General features: G+C 44.6%; 1 pseudogene; it reads right to left on the reverse strand.

Moving 5' to 3' along the window:
- Positions 1-15506: 15506 nt before the first annotated feature.
- On the reverse strand, positions 15507-16265 carry LOC123441805 (annotated as a pseudogene).
- Positions 16266-21945: the final 5680 nt, after the last annotated feature.

The raw sequence follows: 21945 nt of genomic DNA on the forward strand, positions 1-21945 counted from the left end.
ATTGGCTAGCCGGCAGGTCCCACGGCCAGACGGGACCTCGCAGCCGGCGGGCCCATCAAGCGACAAGACAAGACCCCCATGGCCCCCTGGCCAGCCGACGAGGCTGCCAGCCGGGTCCCACTCTTGTATCCTTTATCCATATTGTAGGCCGGTGGGTTCATCTATAAAACCCCCGGCCCCCCTCCATGCAGAGGGTCGGTCAACTGAACACACACGTACACACCAACCACATAGGAAAGGCAGAGACGAGCCGGCTGCTCCTTCTCCCTCCTCCGCAATACAGCTCCAGGAGCAACCTTGTAATCACATCCATTCATATCATACACTCCGGCAGGACTAGGTGTGTTATCTCTACGGAGAGCCGTGAACCTGGGTACATCGTGCGTTCCATGCTTGTACCAACCTCGCCCCTAGCGCCCTCCGGTGCCACTTCGGTTCCTACCTTCTTTAGCCTACCCATGCCTTATGTTGTGAGTATTCAACGACATTTGGCGCCCACCGTGGGGCCAATCATGTCATCGTCTGGCTTTACGCGTTGGGCGGGGCCCCGCACCTACACCACCAGATGCATCACATACGGACTAATCTGCATGCTCGTGGAGCCTGCCTTCGATGAGGCAACACCGATGATGATCGACGTCCCGGTCCGCCATGCGGATTCAGATGAGGAGTCCGATGACGAGGCGCCCCCAACGTCGTCGTCGCTGTTATGGAGAACCTCAGCGTTCTCTTTAGCGGCATGCGCCTCAACGATGGTCCTCGCTACTTTGGTGATGACTTCGATGTCGAGGCGTTATGCGCCAGCTTCAATAGGCTCTCTATCGCTGAGACGCCTACACACGACGTGTATCCCAGCAACGTACTCGTCTTCGACGGCCCTGCGCCGTCTGTGAGGTTCTTGATGACCCACAAGTATAGGGGATCTATCGTAGTCCTTTCGATAAGTAAGAGTGTCGAACCCCAACGAGGAGCAGAAGGATCTGACAAGTGGTTTTCAGCAAGGTAATATCTGGAAGCACTGAAATTATCGGTAACAAGTAGTTGTGTGGTGAGATGATTCGTAGCAAGTAACAAGTAACAAAAGTAGCAATGGTGCAGCAAAGTGACCCAATCCCTTTTGTAGCAAGGGACAAGCCTGGACAAAGTCTTATAGGAGGAAAAACGCTCCCGAGGACACACGGGAATTTCTGTCATGCTAGTTTTCATCATGTTCATATGATTCGCGTTCGTTACTTTGATAGTTTCATATGTCGGTGGACCGGCGTTTGGGTACTACCCTTACTTGGACAAGCATCCCACTTATGATTAACCCCTCTCGCAAGCATCCACAACTACGAAAGAAGAATTAAGACAAAGTCTAGCCATAGCATTAAACTAGTGGATCCAAATCAGCCCCTTACGAAGCAACGCGTAAACTAGGGTTTAAGTTTTGTCACTCTAGCAACCCATCATCTACTTATTACTTCCCAATGCCTTCCTCTAGGCCCACATAATGGTGAAGTGGTATGTAGTCGACGTTCACATAACACTACTAGAGGAAAAACAACATACAACACATCAAAATATCGAACGAATACCAAATTCACATGACTACTATTAGCATAACTTATCCCATGTCCTCAGGAACAAAAGTAACTACTCACAAAGCATAATAATATTCATGACCAGAGAGGTAATGAGTAGCATCAAAGATTTGAACATAAACTCTTCCACCAAGTAATCCAACTAGCATCAACTACAAAGAGTAATTAACACTACTAGCAACATTACAGGTACCAATCGGAGTGGCGAGACGGAGATTGGTTACAAGTGATGAACTAGGGTTTGGAGATGAGATGGTGCTGGTGAAGATGCTGATGGTGATGGGTCCCCTCCGATGAGAGGAGTGTTGGTGATGACTATTGCGACGATTTCCCACTCCGGGAGGGAAATTTCCTCGACAGGATCGTCCTGCCGAAGCTCTAGATTGGTTCTGCTCAAGTTCCGCCTCGTGGCGGCGGCTGCTCTCCCCGAAAGCTTCCTTCTGATTTTTTCTGGAACGGAACTGTTCCTATAGCAAAATATGAGTGCCGGAGGGGCAACAGGGGGCCCACAAGCCACCCAGGCCAGGCCAGGGGGGTAGGCCGGGCCTGGCAGGCTTGTGGCCTCCTGGTGGCGCCCCTCTGGTACTTCTTCCGTCCAGTATTTTTCATAAAATCCAAAATAATTCCCCGTTGATTTTCACGGCTTTTGGAGTTGCGCAGAATAGGTATCTCAAACTTGCTCCTTTTTCAGGCCAGAATTCCAGCTGCCGGCATTCTCCCTCTTCATGTAAACCATGCAAAATAAGAGAGAAAAGGCATAAGTATTGCACCTGAAGTGAAATAAAAGCCCAAAAAGCGACAAATGTCAACATGAAAACATCATGCAAAATGGACGTATCAACTCCCCCAAGCTTAGACATCGCTTGTCCTTAAGCGAAAGCCTAGATCAATAAACATGACCACATGTTTAGGGAGAGAGGTGTCGACAAAAGAAGATACAAACATGCAGGCATCATGATCATGATGAGAACAACAAAACCAACATATAAACTCTCATGCTAAAGTGACAATTCCTTCACAAAGTAAGGTATGGATCAAGAACCTTACCGAGAAGTCACAACTGATAGCCTTTAGTCACTGAAGCAATTGCATTTTATCACAACATCAGACAGAGTCAAATAAGAGCTTGTAAAGCAAATCCACATACTCAATCATCCTTTCGTTCTCTACAATTGCTACAACTCACGTGGTACTCATGAGATCAAAGTTTCAGCTGGACACAGAGAAAGATAGGGGCTTATAGTTTTGCCTCCCGACCATTTACCTCAAGGGTAATGCCAACAATAATAATTCATGAGCACTTGCTTCCAAGTTGACATATGAATATTGTTTTTTCCCTAGCATATGACGTTAGCCAAGATAAAGGCAAAATAAGGAATTGGTGAAGATCACCATGACTCTTTCAAGGACAAAAACTAAAGGTACACGAAAGGCCCTTCGCAGAGGGAAGCAGAGGTTGTCATACGCTTTTGAGGTTTGGATGCGTGTCCTCTTAGTGCGGAGGAACGTCACTTTATATTGCCTCCTGTGATAAAGAACTTTATTATGCAGTCTGTCGCTTTTATGTCTTCCTCATCACAGGTTCGTACAAAGCTTATTTTCCACACACTAATAGATCATACATATTAGGGAGCAATTTTTATTGCTTGCACCGATGACAACTTACTTGAGGGATCTTATTCAATCCATAGGTAGGTATGGTGGACTCTTATGGCAAAACTGAGTTGAAGGTTTATGGATGCACAAGTAGTATCTCTACGTGATGCGGGAGTTTTGGCTAATATGAGGTGGAAGCAATCATCACATGCTAAGGGATCTCTAATCATATAACATTGTTCGGAACCAAGCAAACACAATTCATTATGTTGTCTTCCTTGTCCAACATCTACTTTTAAGCATGTAATAGGGTAGTGAGTGTTCACAATCATAGATGGTGTCAAAGATGATATATTTATATGTGAACCTCTCCTTCTTTATTACTTCCTATTAATTGCAACAATGACCAAGGTCTACGTTTGTCTACCCTCAACAAGTTTCAATCATCATTCTTTTTATATGTGAAGCCATCACTTCCCATAAGATCATTACATGATCTTTCTTGCTTTTGTTCTTTTCTCACTCTTTTGATCATGGCATGAGGCAAAGCCCTTCAACTAAGACACTCTTTATTATATGGCTCATGAGCTCGAATACATCGGGGGTGACACAAAGCAAAACTCAAGCCTAAAACACTAAGACTTTTATTCTACTAGAGAAAGAGAAAACTGAAAAGGAACAAACTAAAACAAAGGTAAAGGCAAAAGATGTGATGGTGATACGATACCGGGGGAACTCCCCCAATCTTGGCACAAGCCAAAGGGGATTGCCCATACCCATGCTCAGTTGTCTTCCTTTGGAGATGATGGTGGTGGAGTTGTTGCAATCTTTGATTCCAAGAGAGCCATCAATCTTTGATTTATACCTTGGAGATCTGTGATATGTTTCTCTAGCAAAACAACTTCACGAGTGAGATAAGTATTGCGAGCACGAGTTGTTTCACAAAACCTCAAGAGTTCAGTCAAGGATGGAGACAATAGGTGGAGGTAGGGTTGGAGGAAATCCACTTCTTCAACTTCCTCCTTGTTGAACACAGATTCTGCTTCGTCCCATGCCTGATTCTTCTCCTTAGTTTTGCTCTTGGTTTCTTTAGGTAGCCTTTCCTTGGCCTCCATTCTTTTTAGATCAGCATTTACTTCTCCATAGACTTGAGGGAGATTGTTCTCCCCCACATATTCTTGGGACGACATCTTGCTCTAAATCTGCGGCAGAAAACAGGCTCGAAACGAAAACACAGGAAATCTGAGTGATACAGAGGTCAGACCTTTCGGGAGAATATATAATGATTTTTTCGAGACCAGAAGGAGTACTCCGCACGAAAAGGGAGTCCGAGAGGCACACGAGGTTCCCACAAGCCACCCAGGCCCGGCCTAGCAGGCTTGTCGCCTCCTCGTGCACTTTCCGGCCTACTTTAAATTTTTCTATTTTTTCAAAAATCCCAAAACGAAGGAAAATTGCAACGGGAAAAGTTTTAGAGTCGGTTTACTTACCGAATCACATACCTCTTCGTTTTTGGAGTCTGAAACAGGCAGATAAATATCCCTTATGTACTCCTTCGGAGTTATGGTATTGATATAATGCTTGATTCTCTGCCCATTTACCACTCTGGGACAATTACCTTCCGTGTTGTTGATCTTGATAGCACCAGAACGATATACTTCCTCAACAATATAGGGACCTTCCCATTTAGAGAGAAGCTTGCCTGCAAAGAATCTTAAACGAGAATTATATAGCAAGACATAATCACCTACATTGAACTCACACTTTTGTATCCTCTTATCATGCCACCTCTTAACCTTTTCTTTGAACAACTTGGCATTCTCATACGCCTGAGTTCTCCATTCATCAAGCGAGCTACTATCAAAGAACCTCTTCTCACCAGCAAGTTTGAAATCAAAGTTGAGCTCTTTGATTTCTCAATAAGCTTTATGCTCTAGCTCAAGAGGTAAATGACATGCTTTACCGTACACCATTTTGTACGGGGACATGCCCATGGGATTCTTATAGGCAGTTCTATAAGCCCACAGTGCATCATCGAGCTTCTTAGACCAATTCTTTCTAGACCTGTTGACAGTCTTTTGCAGAATTAGTTTAATCTCTCTATTGCTTAGCTCTACTTGACCACTGGACTGAGGGTGATAGGGAGACGCAATTCTATGGTTGACATCGTACTTAGCAAGCGTTTTTTGGAAAGCACCATGAATGAAATGTGAACCACCGTCGGTCATTAGATATCTAGGGACTCCAAATCTAGGGAAAATAACTTCTTTAAGCATCCTGATAGAGGTGTTGTGATCAGCACTACTAGTGGGGATAGCTTCTACCCACTTAGTGACATAATCAACATCAACTAGGATATGAGTATACCCGTTGGATTTTGGAAAAGGTCCCATATAATCAAAGCCCCAGACATCAAATGGTTCAATGACAAGTGAATAGTTCATAGGCATTTCCTGACGTTTACTAATATTACCTATTCGTTGACATTCGTCACAAGACAAGACAAACTTACGGGCATCCTTGAAGAGAGTGGGCCAATAGAAACCTGATTGCAATACCTTGTGTGCAGTTCTATCTCGCGCATGGTGTCCTCCGTAGGCCTCAGAGTGACACTTCTGTAGGATCTGTCCATGTTCACGTTCAGGTACACATCGTCTAATAACACCATTTACTCCTTCCTTATAAAGGTGAGGATTATACCAAAAGTAATGTCTCAAGTCAAAGAAGAATTTCTTCTTTTGCTGGTATGTGAAACTTGGTGGTATATGTTTGGCAACAATATAGTTTGCATAATCAGCATACCACGGTGCACTACGTGAAGCATCGATGACATTCAATTGCTCATGGGGAAAGCTATCATCAATAGGTTGTGGGTCATCAAGAACGTTCTCCAACCTAGACAAGTTATCTGCTACGGGGTTATCAGCACCCTTCCTATCGACAACGTGTAAGTCAAATTCTTGTAGCAAGAGAACCCATCTGATAAGTCTAGGTTTAGCGTCTTTCTTCTCCATGAGGTACTTAATAGCAGCTTGATCAGTGTGAATAGTGACTTTGGAATCAACTATGTAAGTGTGAATAGTGACTTTGGAATCAACTATGTAAGACCTGAACTTTTCACATGCAAACACGACTACTAAAAATTACTTTTCCGTAGTAGCATAGTTTCTTTGGGCACTATCTAGAGTTTTACTAGCATAGTGAATAACATTCAACTTCTTATCAACTCTTTGCCCTAGGACAGCACCAACAACATAATCACTAGCATCACACATAATTTCAAAAGGTAAGTTCCAATCAGGTGGTTAAACAATAGGTGCAGTTATCAAAGCCTTTTTAAGTATTTCGAAGGCTTCCTCACAATCGTCGTCAAAAACAAAAGGAATATCCTTTTGCAAGAGATTGGTAAGAGGCCTAGAAATCTTAGAGAAGTCTTTAATGAACCTTCTATAGAAACCAACATGACCAAGGAAACTTCTTATATCTTTGATATCTGTGGGGTATGGCATTTTCTCGATTGCATCAACCTTAGCCTTATCGACTTCAATACCTCTTTCAGAAATTTTATATCCTAAGACGATGCCTTCATTAACCATAAAGTGGCACTTTTCCCAATTCAAGACAAGATTGGTGTCTTTACATCTCTGCACGACCCGATCAAGGTTGCTGAGGCAATCATCAAAAGAAGACCCGTAAACGGAGAAGTCATCCATGAAAACCTCGACAATCTTTTCACAGAAGTCAGAGAATATAGCCATCATACATATTTGAAAGGTGGCAGGTGCATTACATAAGCCAAAAGGCATACGTCTATAAGAAAAGTTACCAAAAGGGCAGGTGAAAGTGGTTATCTCCTGATCAAATTGTGCGATTGGTATTTGGGAGAAACCAGAATAACCGTCTAGAAAGCATAAGTGTGTGGGTTTAGACAATCTTTCTATCATTTGGTCGATAAAAGGCAGAGGGTAATGATCTTTTCTAGTGGCTTTATTCAATTTCCTAAAATCGATCACCAACCTATAGCCTGTAATAATCCTCTGTGGGGTCAATTCATCCTTCTCATTAGGGACAACGGTAATACCTCCCTTCTTAGGGACGCAATGCACCGGACTCACCCAATCACTATGAGCAACATGATAGATAATACCTGCTTCCAGGAGCTTTAGTATTTCTTTTCTTACTACCTCTTTCATCTTAGGATTTAATCTCCTTTGTTGATCAGCAACTGGTTTGGAATCAAGATCAGTTTTAATCTTGTGATGGCATAGAGTGGGACTAATGCCCTTAAGATCATCAAGAGTATATCCAATAGCAGCACGGTGCTTCCTCAGAGTTTTTAGTAATTTCTTTTCTTCATGCTCTGAGAGGCTAGCACTAATTATGACAGGATATATCTCTTTTTCATCAAGATAAGGATACTTAAGAGTATCAGGCAACTGTTTAAGCTCGAACACAGGATCACCCTTTGGTGGGGGTGGATCCCCAAGCAGTAGAACAGGCAGATTATTCTTAAGGATAGGATATTTTTCTAAGACAACTCTATCTATCTCATCCCTTTCATCCATATGCATATCATTTTCATGCTCAAGCAAGTATTGCTCTAAGGGATTAGTAGGAGGCACGTCAATAGAAGCTAAGCCAATAGTTTCATCCTTACTAGGCAACTCCTTTGCATGAGGTTGTCTACCAAACTTGGAGAAATTGAACTCATGTGACACACCTTCAAAACCAATGGTGACAGTTTGCTTCTCACAGTCAATATGAGCATTGACGGTATTGAGGAAGGGTCTGCCAAATATGATGGGACAAAAGCTATCTTGGGTGGTAGCAAGAACGAGGAAATCAGCAGGATACTTCATTTTACCACACAAGACTTCAACATCCCTAACAATTCCCACAGGGCAGATAGTATCTCTATTGGCAAGCTGAATAGTGACATCAATAGGCTCTATCTCAATAGGTGCAATCTCATATTTGATTTCATCATATAAGGATTGAGGTATTGCACTAACACGAGATCCCACGTCACATAAACCATGATAGTAATGATCTCCTATCTTAACAGAAACAACAGGCGTGCCAACAACAAGCCTATGTTTGTCTCTAGCGTGAGGTTTATTTATTCTTGCAGCATCTTCACAGAAGTGAATATTATGTCCCTCAACATCGTCGGACAGAAGATTTTTGATAATAGCAATGCTAGGTTCAACTCTAATTTGCTCAGGGGGTGTAGGTGTTCTAATGTAGCCTCTAAGTATCATAGTTCAAGCTTTAGAATGATCCTTTATCCTAACAAGGAAAGGTGGTTTCTCAATGTAAGCACTGGGAACAACAGGATCATTATAGGCAATGACTCTCTCTTCAACTGGATTGGGTTTAACTACATTGACTTCTAAAGGAGGATGATATTTAAAACACTTCTCTTTAGGGAGATCAATATGAACAGCAAATGATTCACACAATGAAGCTACTATCTCAGAGTCATGTCCATACTTAGCGCTAAAGTCACAAAAAGTATTTGTTTCAACAAAGGCTTTAACGCAATCAAACTTGAAATTCATACCTAACTTCTTACCTTCTTCAATCTCCCAATCTTCAGAGTTGCGTTTAATTCTCTCCAATAAATTCCATTTGAAGTCAATATCTCTCTTCATAAAAGAACCAGTACAAGAAGTGTCAAGCATGGTGCGATCATCATGAGAAAGCCGAGCATAGAAGTTCTGAATGATAATTTCTCTCGAGAGCTCATGGTTGGGGCATGAATATAACATTGATTTAAGCCTCCCCAAGCTTGAGCGATGCTTTCTCTGTCACGAGGCCAAAAATTATAAATATAATTCCGATCACGATGTACTAAATGCATAGGATAAAACTTTTGATGAAATTCCAATTTCAACCGATTGTAGTTCCATGATCCAGTATCATCATATAGCCTATACCATGTCAACGCCTTATCCTTCAAAGATAAAGGAAAGACCTTCTTCTTGACTTCATCCTCGAGCAAACCTTCAAGCTTAAATAAACCATAAACTTCATCTACATAGATTAGATGCAAGTCTGGATGTGATGTTCCATCTCGTGTAAAAGGATTAGCCAGCAGTTTCTCAAGCATACCCGAAGGAAATTCAAAGCAAATATTTTCAGTAGGTGCAGCAGGTTGAGGAGCAACCCTTCGTGCTTCCGTTCAAGGTGAAGATACCCCGAACAAGCCCCTCAAAGGATTAGTTTCCATAGTGACAAGTGACAATAAATTTCAGCACACTATATGAATGTTTCCTTACCAAGTTCCACTTACCAAAGGCGCTCCACTCCCCGGAAACGGCGCCAGAAAAGAGTCTTGATGACCCACAAGTATAGGGGATCTATCATAGTCCTTTCGATAAGTAAGAGTGTCGAACCCAACAAGGAGCAGAAGGATCTGACAAGTGGTTTTCAGCAAGGACTGAAATTATCGGTAACAAGTAGTTGTGTGGTGAGATGATTCGTAGCAAGTAACAAGTAACAAAAGTAGCAACGGTGCAGCAAAGTGGCCCAATCCCTTTTGTAGCAAGGGACAAGCCTGGACAAAGTCTTATAGGAGGAAAAACGATCCCGAGGACAAACGGGAATTTCTGTCATGCTAGTTTTCATCATGTTCATATGATTCGCGTTCGTTACTTTGATAGTCTGATATGTGGGTGGACAGGCGCTTGGGTACTGCCCTTACTTGGACAAGCATCCCACTTATGATTAACCCCTCTCGCAAGCATCCACAGCTACGAAAGAAGAATTAAGACAAAGTCTACCCATAGCATTAAACTAGTGGATCCAAATCAGCCCCTTACGAAGCAACACGTAAACTAGGGTTTCAACTTCTGTCATTGTAGCCACCCATCATCTACTTACTACTTCCCAATGCCTTCCTCTAGGCCCAAATAATGGTGAAGTGTTATGTAGTCGATGTTCACATAACACCACTAGAGGAAAAACAACATACAACACATCAAATTATCGAACGAATACCAAATTCACATGACTACCATTAGCATAACTTATCCCATGTCTTGAGGAACAAAAGTAACTACTCACAAAGCATAATCATATTCATGACCAGAGAGGTAATGAGTAGCATCAAAGATCTGAACATAAACTCTTCCACCAAGTAATCCAACTAGCATCAACTACAAAGAGTAATTAACACTACTGGCAATCTTACAGGTACCAATCGGAGTCGCGAGACGGAGAATGGTTACAAGTGATGAACTAGGGTTTGGAAATGAGATGGTGCTGATGAAGATGTTGATAGTGGTGAGTCCCCTCCGATGAGAGGAGTGTTGGTGATGACGATTGCGACGGTTTCCCCCTCCAAGAGGGAAATTTCCCCGGAGCTCTAGATTGGTTGTGCTCAAGTTCCGCCTCGTGGCGGCGGCGGCTCCTCCCGAAAGCTTCCTTCTAATTTTTTCTGGAACGCAACCCTTCATATAGCAAAAGATGAGCGCCAGAGGGGCAACAGGGGGCCCACAAGCCACCAGGCCCGACCAGGGGGGTAGGCCGGGCCTGCCAGGCTTGTGGCCTCCTGGTGGGGCCCCTCGGGTACTTCTTCCGCCGAGTATTTTTCATAAAATTCAAAATAATTCCCCGTTGATTTTCACGGCTTTTGGAGTTGCGCAGAATAGGTATCTCAAACTTGCTCCTTTTTCGGGCCAGAATTCCAGCTGTCGGCATTCTCCCTCTACATGTAAACCTTGAAAAATAAGAGAGAAAAGACATAAGTATTACACCGTGAAGTGAAATAACAACCGAAAAAGCGATAAATGTCAACATGAAAACATCATGCAAAATGGACATATCAGTTCTTCACCCCATACCATGTCGCCACCGTCTCCAACGTCGTGGAGGTGATGGTCATCGATGCCAGCACCAGCACGGCTCAGGGCAAAGCGTCAGCAGACGCTGCTGATCCTGCTGCTGTCGCTGCTGACATTCTTCAGGCTGCGCTTACCGTCCTGAAGATGCCCATCTCCGCCTCCACAAACCCTAACGACGCGCGAGCTTTGCTGGAGGAGGCTCGCAGGCAGATCTTGGAGGAGGCCACGCAGTGCGAGTATAACTTCGCATATGGCCTCACTCCGGTTTCCGAGGCCCCTAGTTAGCTTGGCTCGGTCCGCGGCCACAGCCGTGTCATCGCCGAGATTCTAGGCGGCAAGCAGCCCATCTATGAGACTCCTATAGCCAACTTGCGGGCGACTCAGGCGGCCATGGCAGAAATGCCGAGTATTGGGAGCGAGGAGCGCGCCTTCCAGGAGAAGTGGGTGAAGGATCTCCTTGATGCCGCCAACGAGCAGAAGACATGGCTTGACCCCGGTCAAGCCCAATCAGAGTCTCCGAGACCCAACCCCGGAGTGCGCTGCAACCCTAGCGGTCATTAGCATGCTGAGGGATCTTCCTTACATCGCACTTCTGACCGGAAGGGCGAGGGAAGCAAAGAAAGGCGCTCCTAGTGCCATAGCGAGCATACTTCGACCCGACATCGTGGAGAGGACGAGAGCGATTCGGTGTATGAGGTTCCTCGTCCGGGGAGGACCCATGCCACCAGTTCGCAAGGTGCCCTTCTAATTGCGGATCGGAGCGGCGCTCACGTTCCCTAGGGCGATCACGATGCCCGCGGGCGTCTCAATGCCCTGGCACAGTCAGCCCTTCTGGCGGAATACGACCCCATCGGTTCGGCCTGCTTCGGCCCCCGGATCAGAGGGGAGCCGTTTCCCTGTGGCTTAACCTTGCCTCGGGATACTCCCAAGTACAACGGGACCGCCAAGCCAGAGGACTGGCTGATCGACTACACCACCGCCATTGGCATTTCCAGGGGCAACAAACGTGTAGCAGTCCGCTACGTGCCACTCATGTTGGCCGGCTCGGCTCGGACATGGCTTAACATCCTTCTAGCCGGTAGCGTCAACTCATGGATGGACTTTGAGGAGGCGTTCGTCCGCAACTTCACTGGCACCTAGAAGCGTCCTGGCCGGCCTCGCGAGCTGGTCATGTGCGTCCAAAGGCCCGACGAACCCCTTCGCGACTACGTCACTTGCTGGACGAAGCTTCGCAACTCCTAGGAGGGAGTGCATGAGGTACATGCCATCAAGTACTTCATTGACGGTTGCCGAGATGGCACTCTCCTCAAGCACAAGCTCATGTGCTCCGAGCCCACCTCTCTGGTGGTGCTCATGGCTAAGGCGGACAAGTACGCCACGGCCGACTACGCGATGTGAGTCAAGGTGACCGCCTCGGACAAGGGTGTCCCCATGCGGGCTACTCCTAAGCCGGCTGGATATAATCGAGGCGGCCAGAACAACAACAAGCACAAGGAGGATCAGTTAGATTCGCATTCCAACAACAAGTTGGTAGCCAGCATGGAGGGTGAGGCGTCGGCTACTCAGGCCGGCTCCCAACGGAAGCGGCCCAACAAGAGCAACTGGTTGCCCAGGCAAACCTTTGAGCAGATGCTTGACGCACCCTGCAAAATACATTATGGGGCACAACCATCTACCCACACCCTTCGACAATGCAGCTTTGCACGACGGCCGTTGCAAGGGGAGGGGTTGCCGGCTGCCACAAGTGCACAAGATGCGCCTCAAGCTCCGGCTCCCGGTCCTGCTTCGACTCCACCGCCGCCTCCTCGCGGTGACGACCGCCTCCACGATGACTACCCCCATCAAGACGGTAAGCGTGAGGTGAATGCAACGGTCCCCCCGGTTCCTCACACTACAAGGAATATGCTAGTACACGACGCTATTTTTTCGTTGCTACATCGTCATGGTTTTTCATTTACGACGATCGCACGACGAAAAACCAAGCGTCGAAAACGGAGCGTCAGAAATGAATAGCAACGACGTTTTGGTCAAAATCGTCGTAACTTTACGACGATTCCTGGATTGTCGTAACCTTTACGACGATCCTAAATCATCGCTGACAATCAAACCCAGTCCTATGTGGCAGTCCAACGTGGCAAAATTACGACGAAATCAAAACGTCATGGCTGAAATCAGCCCAACCCATTTCAATTGATCACATGGGCTCGTTTTATTTTTTTGGGCTATTCTTATTGGGCTTCTTTTGGGCCTTGGCCTATTTTCAGCCACTTTAGTTTTTTTTCGAATTTTTTTTATCATTCTAATTTGGACACTGGCCTTTTAGTGCCCAAATACATTTGGTCCAATTTCAGTTTTTGCCTTTTTTTCATTTTTGAATTCAGCAACTTTTTGTTCTGAAACTTGGTTTCATTTCTATTTGTTGGGCCTTTTCAACCCAATTATTTGTCCAATATTAAATCCAATACTATTTCACATTCAAATCAAGAAAACTCCAAGTCGAATTAAAATCATCCATCATATAACATCACAAAATACATATCCCAGGTTTACATAACATAATAAGTCATCTCATGAATACATTTTTACACAAGAATATAACAAGAATAGTACAATGGACTTCATTACGCTTTCCCATGAGTCATGCTTGAGATGCGACAACTTGTCATCCTACAAGAACATTACACTGCACATGAATCAATCAAAAGGAAATAAATATCAAAAATATTACAAATATTTTTTTTTTGTATTCATCCTTAAGATGATGTCAAAAATCCTGAGATATAAACGCTGGAGTATAATTTGTCCAACCTAAACAGGTCACAAAAGCTGAAAATTAAACTTCAAACTATCTAAGATTGTTCCAGGAAATGTGTTCCCCTCATCTGATAACTCAAAAGCATCAAGTTACGCAGTACAGATTATATCATGAGTGAATAATTGAAATGAAATAATTTTCCGGGCTAACAACAGTAAATAAAGCAGTTAATTGTAAAACCAAGACAGTGAGAATGGGCTGTAGGTGACGTACAAGTCCATGCATCTGTAGTAGTTAAGCCCTCCTGGAAACCCTGTCTTCTCAAATTTGTCTGCGTAGGATAGGAGGAGCTGGTTTGCGCTCATGTCGTATACAGAAAATTCAGCTTCAGCGACTCCGGGCTCCTGCATGCATAATTCAGTAATGCATATGAACGACTGTTTCGACAAACCAAATCTGAATCGATGTTGGTGCAGAGGAAAACTATATCCAAGAATAAGCAATTAAACACCAGTATCTAGTACTGCATCAGGAGATACATTTTAGCCTGAGTCTGCAGGTTGGAATTGGCGATGACAAGATGGACAATTATAATCTAAGACATGAGTCAGTTAAAGACACATAATTCACAAGGACAGCCATCACAGCAGCACCAGTTCGAACGAACAGCAGGAGACAGAGGCGCGGAGGGGAACCAAGACGCTTACCACGAAGACATGCTTGACGTTGGGGTGCTTACCACGATTTTCAGGTTCAGGCATCAAACAATTGACAAGAAACTGAACGCAAGGCATCAAACGATTTTCAGGTTCAGGCATCACGAGCAGTACACAAATATTTATGTTTTTAGTTTTTACATAGTAAAAGTTTGTATATATTCTACAACTAGTACTAAGTACTTCCTCCGTTCCAAAATTATTGTCTTAGATTTGTCTATGTATGAATGTATCTAGTCACGTTTTAATATTTAGATACACTCATTTCTAAATAAACCTAAGACAAGAACTTTGGGACGGAGGGAGTATTAAGTACACAATCATACTACCATGTGAAAAGGCATAGACACATTCTCTGGATATACACCATGCTCAATGAAACCAGAGGTACGTGTATTGTATACTACAGTTATACAGTACATGGCAGAATCCTCTTAGTGTACTCAGCTAAATTTTGAATACCCGAGGAGTCGCATTCCATTATCTCTCTCCCTAGTTGGGAGGAGGGACATTTCCAATTTACAATCAGTTCATGGAAACAGAGTGTCACTATGATTTGACTTCGACACAGAAGTTGAGCCAATTATCTCTTAATTTAAAGTCACATTCAGTTAATCTCTTACCCTAGTTGGAAAGAGGGGCATTTCATCAGTTCATCAAGACAGAGTATCACTCACAACAAGATTAATTTCAACACAGAAGTTGAGTGTTAAGATGCATAATGACCACAATTCCATTATGTCAACACAGTGGACTTCTTTTTTGTCGATCACCCAATGCAATGAACAAATACGATCATGAACATGAAAAATCCGACATGTTTACACCACAGAACATAGGTGAAACTTAACATGCTACTTAAACATTAACCCATCGAAGCCAAAACATTCATCACTTCCTATCAGCGGCCTTCATGAGCCATCACAACTAAATGCTCATGCTTTTGAACTGAAATAAGAAATTCCTGCAAACCTGCTATGTAAATGCCTGACGCAATAGAGCAAAAATCTCACTTCCGCGGCCTCCTACGAAGCACGAACACGTCGGATTCCTCGAAGGCGTACTCCGGGTCGAGGTGCTCCCGTGGCACCTTCTCGATCACCGGGAAGGCGGCGGGCACTGCGTCCCAGAAGGCCTGGTGCGCCTCGGGGGACCTGATCTGGTACCCGAGGAGCACGACACCGCGCTCGGTGTCGGCGAGCGCGTCCATGGTGGTGACGAGGTAGGGCACTGGCTCCTAGATGTAGACAACGTCGGTGGCGACGACGAGGTCATAGCGGCGCGGCGCGGCGAGCTGGGCGAGGTGCGCGGGGTAGTTGCAGTGGAGCTGGGCGAGGCTGGGTAGTTCCAGTGGAGGTGGCGGCGGTTGCGGCGGAGGTTTCCGCGGAGCGCAGGGAGGACGGCGGCGGTTGTAGTAGGCATGGTCGCAGCCCTTGACAAGCGCCGTCTCTTGGAGCGGGATCTGTTCGAGGCAGATCGCGCACACCCCGCAGTCCCCCGCCGCCCGGTCGTCGTCGACACTACCTCCCATGGCCGCCGCCTGCCAAAAACGAACAAGCCAAACCAGATCAGATCGCCGTATACCCACAACAGGAGGAGCAGAATCGACCCGACAGAGATCTAGTGAGGGAGCGAGCACTCACCTTGTCGTTGAGGGAGACTGGAGCCTGGAGGGCGGCGGAGGAACTGGCGGCGGCCATGGCAGTCGGCGGTCGGTGCGGTCGGTATGTTTTCCCTGTGCGTTCCCCTGTGTGGAGAGCGTCGACATGGCCGGAGGAGAAGCTGCTGGAGCGGGGAGGCACAGGAGGAAGAACAAGGGGAGACAGAGTAGGGGCGCTCGGAGGGAAGAAAGTGGCGGCTAGGGTAGAGGGAGAAGAGGGAGACGGCTGTGGGAGAGATGTATGTGTCGTTTTGCTGGGAACCCTAGTGGGTTTGGTGGGATCTGGCCCATCAACGTCGGGTGAGGCTGATCCAAATGTTTTTTTTTCTAAAAAAAATATAATACCTCAAAAAATAACAAAAAACAATATAAATCTTCTAAAAAAATAAATATAATAAACGTTTTGAAATTTAAAGAATGTATCTATTATATCTATTCTCCATTGTATTTAAAAAGAACCTAAGGCTTCATATTTTACTCGATTTTCTCCCCACCATCCCTTCGTCCAGAGTAACCCAATAAACTAAACAAATCTAAAAACCCATCCGAGGCGGGGACGACGCGCTGGAGGGCTAGTACCACGAGAGGGTCGCGGGACGAACCTTGGAGGTGGAAGGGGTGGCCGCACTGGCGGCGGAGTAGTCGGGTGCCCCACGCGGTGCGACGACGTCAGTGCCGTGCCGGAGAAGTAGGAGGCGGTGGCGACCATGGATGGTCGATGGCTCCGCGTCGGCGTGGATTGGGGGCGGCTTCGGTGGAGGAAGTTTTCATTTTCCTTGTATGAAAAATTCATTTTCCATTTTTCAAGTGCCCAGAATGAGTTTTTTTGTGAAGGACCTACCGTATATTTGTAGCAAAATTAGACCAAATCATTTTTCTAACATACTAGGACATATTTAATGTACAATTGATCAAATGGTTGGGTGTTAAAGACTTTTATCGACCTCTCGTGAAAAAGACAAATTTTCGTTGAATCAGCTGAAAGCGGGTCAAATTTGAACTGCAGCTACATTATAGTTTGATGTTTATTTTTTCTAAAAATCATTTCTAGGTACACAAGTATCTATTTAATCATAGAAACACCAAAATATTTCCAAGATTCAATCATTAGGTAGGAACGGTCATACCCGCTGTTTTGACCGCATTTTTAAATGGCCATGAAAAATTCGAAACAAATTCAAAAAAATGGAAAACCATTGCATTGTGTCATTATATGTGACAAAGTTACGAGTAAAAATAATAAACTAGTAATACGAAAATTATTTTAAATAAGTGTTCTTAGAAATGGGCTATCATATGTGAAGATTCATGGCTTTCAAGCCAAATGATCAATCTTATGGTCATATTAATGACATATTTTGTTGAAATGATATAATATTATGCACAAGGGTGCATATTGGAATGTCAAACAATGTTGATTAAGGAAGTTTTCATTTTCCTTCTATGAAAAATTCATTTTTCATTTTTCAAATGACCAAAATGAGTTTTTTTATGAAGGACGTACCATATATTTGTTTCAAAATTGGACCAAATCATTTTTATAAAATACTACTCCATATTTAATGTACAATTGACAAAATGGTTGGATGTTAAAAACTTTTATCCACCTCTCGTGAAAAAGACAAATTTATGTCGATTCAGCTGGAAGCGGGTTAAATTTGAACTGCAACTGCATTATAGTTTTCTCTTTATTTTTCTCAAAAATCATTTATAGGTATATAAATATCTATTTAATCAGAAATACATGGTGTGGTGCCTTGACGTTGAGGCTTGGATGGTGGTCGAGGGCCCAACTCCAGAGCGCATGAACTTGCATGCCAGCCGCATGGTCACCGCCTGACCGTTGCGTTGTCACGCGTTCTAGGTGGAATATGCATGTCTCGTGGGTTGGACAATCCCTCGGTAGGTGTTAGCAAGAAGAATACAATAGAAGAATCTCACGAGGAGACTGAACTAAGCTCAAACATGAATTAGCACCCAAGTGTTTGATTAGCGGTGCGGGTAATTCACATAGACAATGGGCCTAAATTTTGGCTGAGGATGATCATCTACTAAGGACACTCTATTGGCAAATTTTTAGCTCAAATGGATGAACCTAGGTGGCACTTGCTTTGCAAAGTAACACACTGTGCAGAAATATGAATGTTGGAGCTGGGATCAAATTAATGAATGGATTGAGCTGAAATTTGGTGTATGATGTTAATTTGGGCATATGAACGCACTGTATAAAAATTATACCATTTGGACATGCCAAAGTGACACTTCCTTCACAATGTGCCAATCTGGACAGAAAATGGTAATTGAAACTGGGCTCACATAGATGATTGGATTGAGCTGAAATTTGGAGGACGATGATAATTTGGGCACATTAAGGTACTGTAAAAATTTCATAAAATTTGGATAAATAAAAATTGTACTTCCTTCACAATGCTCTCTACTGAACAGAATATTGGGAAAAATATTGAGAGAAACTGGCTGAATTAAATGTGCTAAAATTTGATGGAGTAAGGTTATATGGTCAGTGTCATCCCGTGGTAAATTTTCATCAACTATAAAGCAATATAAAATGTAGTTGTTTCACAAAATGAAAATATTACCAGAAAAAAAGATTGGATCATGAGCTCACATGGATTGTGAGATGTGGCTATAATTTTATGGAGAGCTATGTTTTGGGCACATTGATGATGTGGAAAAAATTCAACTCATCAGGATATTCCTATCTAGTACTTCCTTCACAAAGCTATTAGCTGAACACAAACTTTGGATATTTGCTGAGAAAGATTTACTAGGCAAATCATTACAAAAGTTTTCATGAGACAATGATTTGGATAGGAAAGAGTGCCCAAAAGATATGAGGGTAATCAAAGAAATAGAAATAGCACTTCCTTCATGAAGTGCTATTCTGAACATAATAGGAAAATGAATATTGCTGAATTATTTTTGAACTATGGAAGGAAGAGTTTTCACATATATGAGAAATATATGATCTAAAGTATTTATGAGAATTTTTCGAGAATTTTTGGAATGATAGAATAGTAGGTTGCTTCACAAACTAGTATGAGGTGGGATATAATGGACCCACGAGTGACATGTCAACATAGTTAGAACATGTTACGACATTTTTACAATCGTCGTAAAAGTTATGACGATCTCATCTTATGCGGTTACGACGTTTTTAACTCACATCGTCGTAATTTATATGTAGATTTGATCTCCTCAAACGGTTTACGACGACCTCGGATGAAATCGTCATAAATTTATGACGAATTCATCAACGACATTTTAAAAACCATCACATATGAGCATATTTCTTGTAGTGTCAATACATGCACTGGTCTGAAAATCCCATCACATGGAGCCGGGTCGACCATCCTGCGGTGATGCCTCATACGCGCTCGTCCTCGACCCCACCTTCGCCTCCAAGAGGCTCACCTGCAGGTTCTCCCGGGTGTTGGTCGACGACAGTAGCAGCATCAACATCCTCTACCTCGACACCCTCCTCAAACTCGGGCTCAAGGAGACGGACGGCTTGCCGACCAACACTGTCTTCCACGACATCGTGCCAGGGCAGTCCTGTTCGACCATCGGCAAAATTTAGCTGGACGTCCCCTTCGGTGACAAGGCTCACTTCCACCGTGAGTCCATATGGTTTGAGGTGGTGGACCTCAGCATTCCGTATCACGCGCTGCTGGGCAGACTGGCTCTGGCCAAGTTCATGGCTATCCCCCACTACGCCTACCTGAAGATGAAGATGCCGGGTCCAAAGGGCATCATCACCATTGCTGGCGACTACAAGAAGTAGCTCGAGTGCGCACAGGACAGCAGCCGCCTGGCCGATGCCATGGTGATTGGTGAGGAGAGGAGACAGATTGACCGGCTCATGGCTTAGGCTACCGAGCAGCCGGCGATCCCTTCTCCTTCATCCCAGAAGGCCAGCGAAGGCTCCTTCAAGCCGGCTAAAGAGACCAAGTAGGTGCCACTCGACCCTGCAAACCCCAAGCAGTGCGTCACCATCGGGGCTGGCCTCAGCCCCAAATAGGAAGGTGAGCTCGTCGACTTCCTCCGTGAGAATCGGGACATCTTTGCATGGTCCCCCAAAGACATGTCGGGTGTTCCGAGGAAGTACGCCGAGCACAAACTTCACGTGCGACCGGATGCTAAGCCGGTAAAACAACCTTTGCGCCGCTTCGCCGAGGGGAAGCGACACACAATTGGAGAAGAGATTACCCGGCTCCTTGCAGCCGGCTTCATCATGGAGGTTTTCCACCCGGACTGGTTAGTGATGTCCCACAAGCGTATGGGATCGCAGCAGTTTTTGAGGGTAGAGTATTCAACCCAAATTTATTGATTCGCTCACAAGGGGAAGCTAAAGAATATTCTCAAGTATTAGCAACTGAGTTGTCAATTCAACCACACCTGAAAGATTAGTGTCTGCAAGCAAAGTATCAGTAGCAAGGTAGTACGATACCAACGGTGCCAGAAAAAGCTTTGACAATCCCCGGCAACGGCGCCAGAAAAAGCCTTGTTGACGGGATGTTAGCGCCAACAAAATCTTGCAACAAGCAACAATGGAGTAGCAAGTAACAGCAGTAGCAGCATTAGCAAAGTAACAAGTAACAGCAGTAGTGACAGCAGCAAAGTGGCCCAATCCCTCTTGTAGCAAGGGACAAGCCTAGGCAAAGTAACGTAGGGAGGACCAGTAGTTAAAGACTCGTAGGCAGTGGATCGGTGATGGATGAGTTTGACGGATGTGATTCATCATGTAACAGCTATAACACGGAGATATATGTGGCTAGCTCCCGTTCATCAATCTAATGTAGGCATGTATTCCGTATGTAGTCATACGTGCTTAGGGAAAAGAACTTGCATGACATCTATTGTCCATCCCTCCCGTGGCAGCGGGGTCCTAATGGAAACTACGGGATATTAAGGTTCTCCTTTTAATACAGAACTGGACCAACGCATTAACACGCAATGAATACATGAACTCCTCATACTATGGTCATCTCCGAGAGTGGTTCCGGCTATTGTCACTCCGGGGTTGCCGGGTCATAGCACATAGTAGGTGACTACAACTTGCAAGATAGGATCTAAGACACACATATATTGGCGACAACATAATAGGTTCAGATCTGAAATCATGGCACTCGGGCCCTAGTGACAAGCATTAAGCATAGCCAAGTAGTAGCAACATCAATCTAGAACATAGTGGATACTAGGGATCAATCCCCGTCAGGAACTAACTCGATTACATGATAGATCTCATCCAACTCATCATCGTCCAGCAAGCCTACGATGAGATTACTCACGAACGATGAAGAGCATCATGGAATTGTCGATGGAGAAAGGGTGATGATGACGATGGCGACAATTTCCCCTCTACGGAGCTTGAAACGGACTCCAGATCTGCCCTCCATATGAAGAACATGATGTGGCGGCGCCTCCGTATCGCAAAACGCAAGAAACCTTCTCTCTGATTTTTTTCCGAGCGAGACGGAAGATATAGAGCTGAGATTGGGGGCGGTGGTGACACGTGGGCCCCACAATCCCTCATGGCGCGACCTAGGGGGGTGGCCGCTGCCCACGGGCTTGTGGCCCACTAGCACGCCCCCTCACGTGGATCTTTGCGCAGGTATTTTTCTTTTATTCCAGAAAAAATCTCCGTAAATTTTCAGGACGTTCCGAGAACTTTCATTTCTGCACAAAAACAACACCATGGCAAATCTGCTGAAAACAGCGTCTGTCCGGGTTAGTTCCATTCAAATCATGCAAATTAGAGTCCAAAACA

This window comes from Hordeum vulgare, chromosome 3H (genome assembly GCF_904849725.1).
Source record: "Hordeum vulgare subsp. vulgare chromosome 3H, MorexV3_pseudomolecules_assembly, whole genome shotgun sequence".
In the NCBI taxonomy this organism is placed as follows: domain Eukaryota; kingdom Viridiplantae; phylum Streptophyta; class Magnoliopsida; order Poales; family Poaceae; genus Hordeum; species Hordeum vulgare.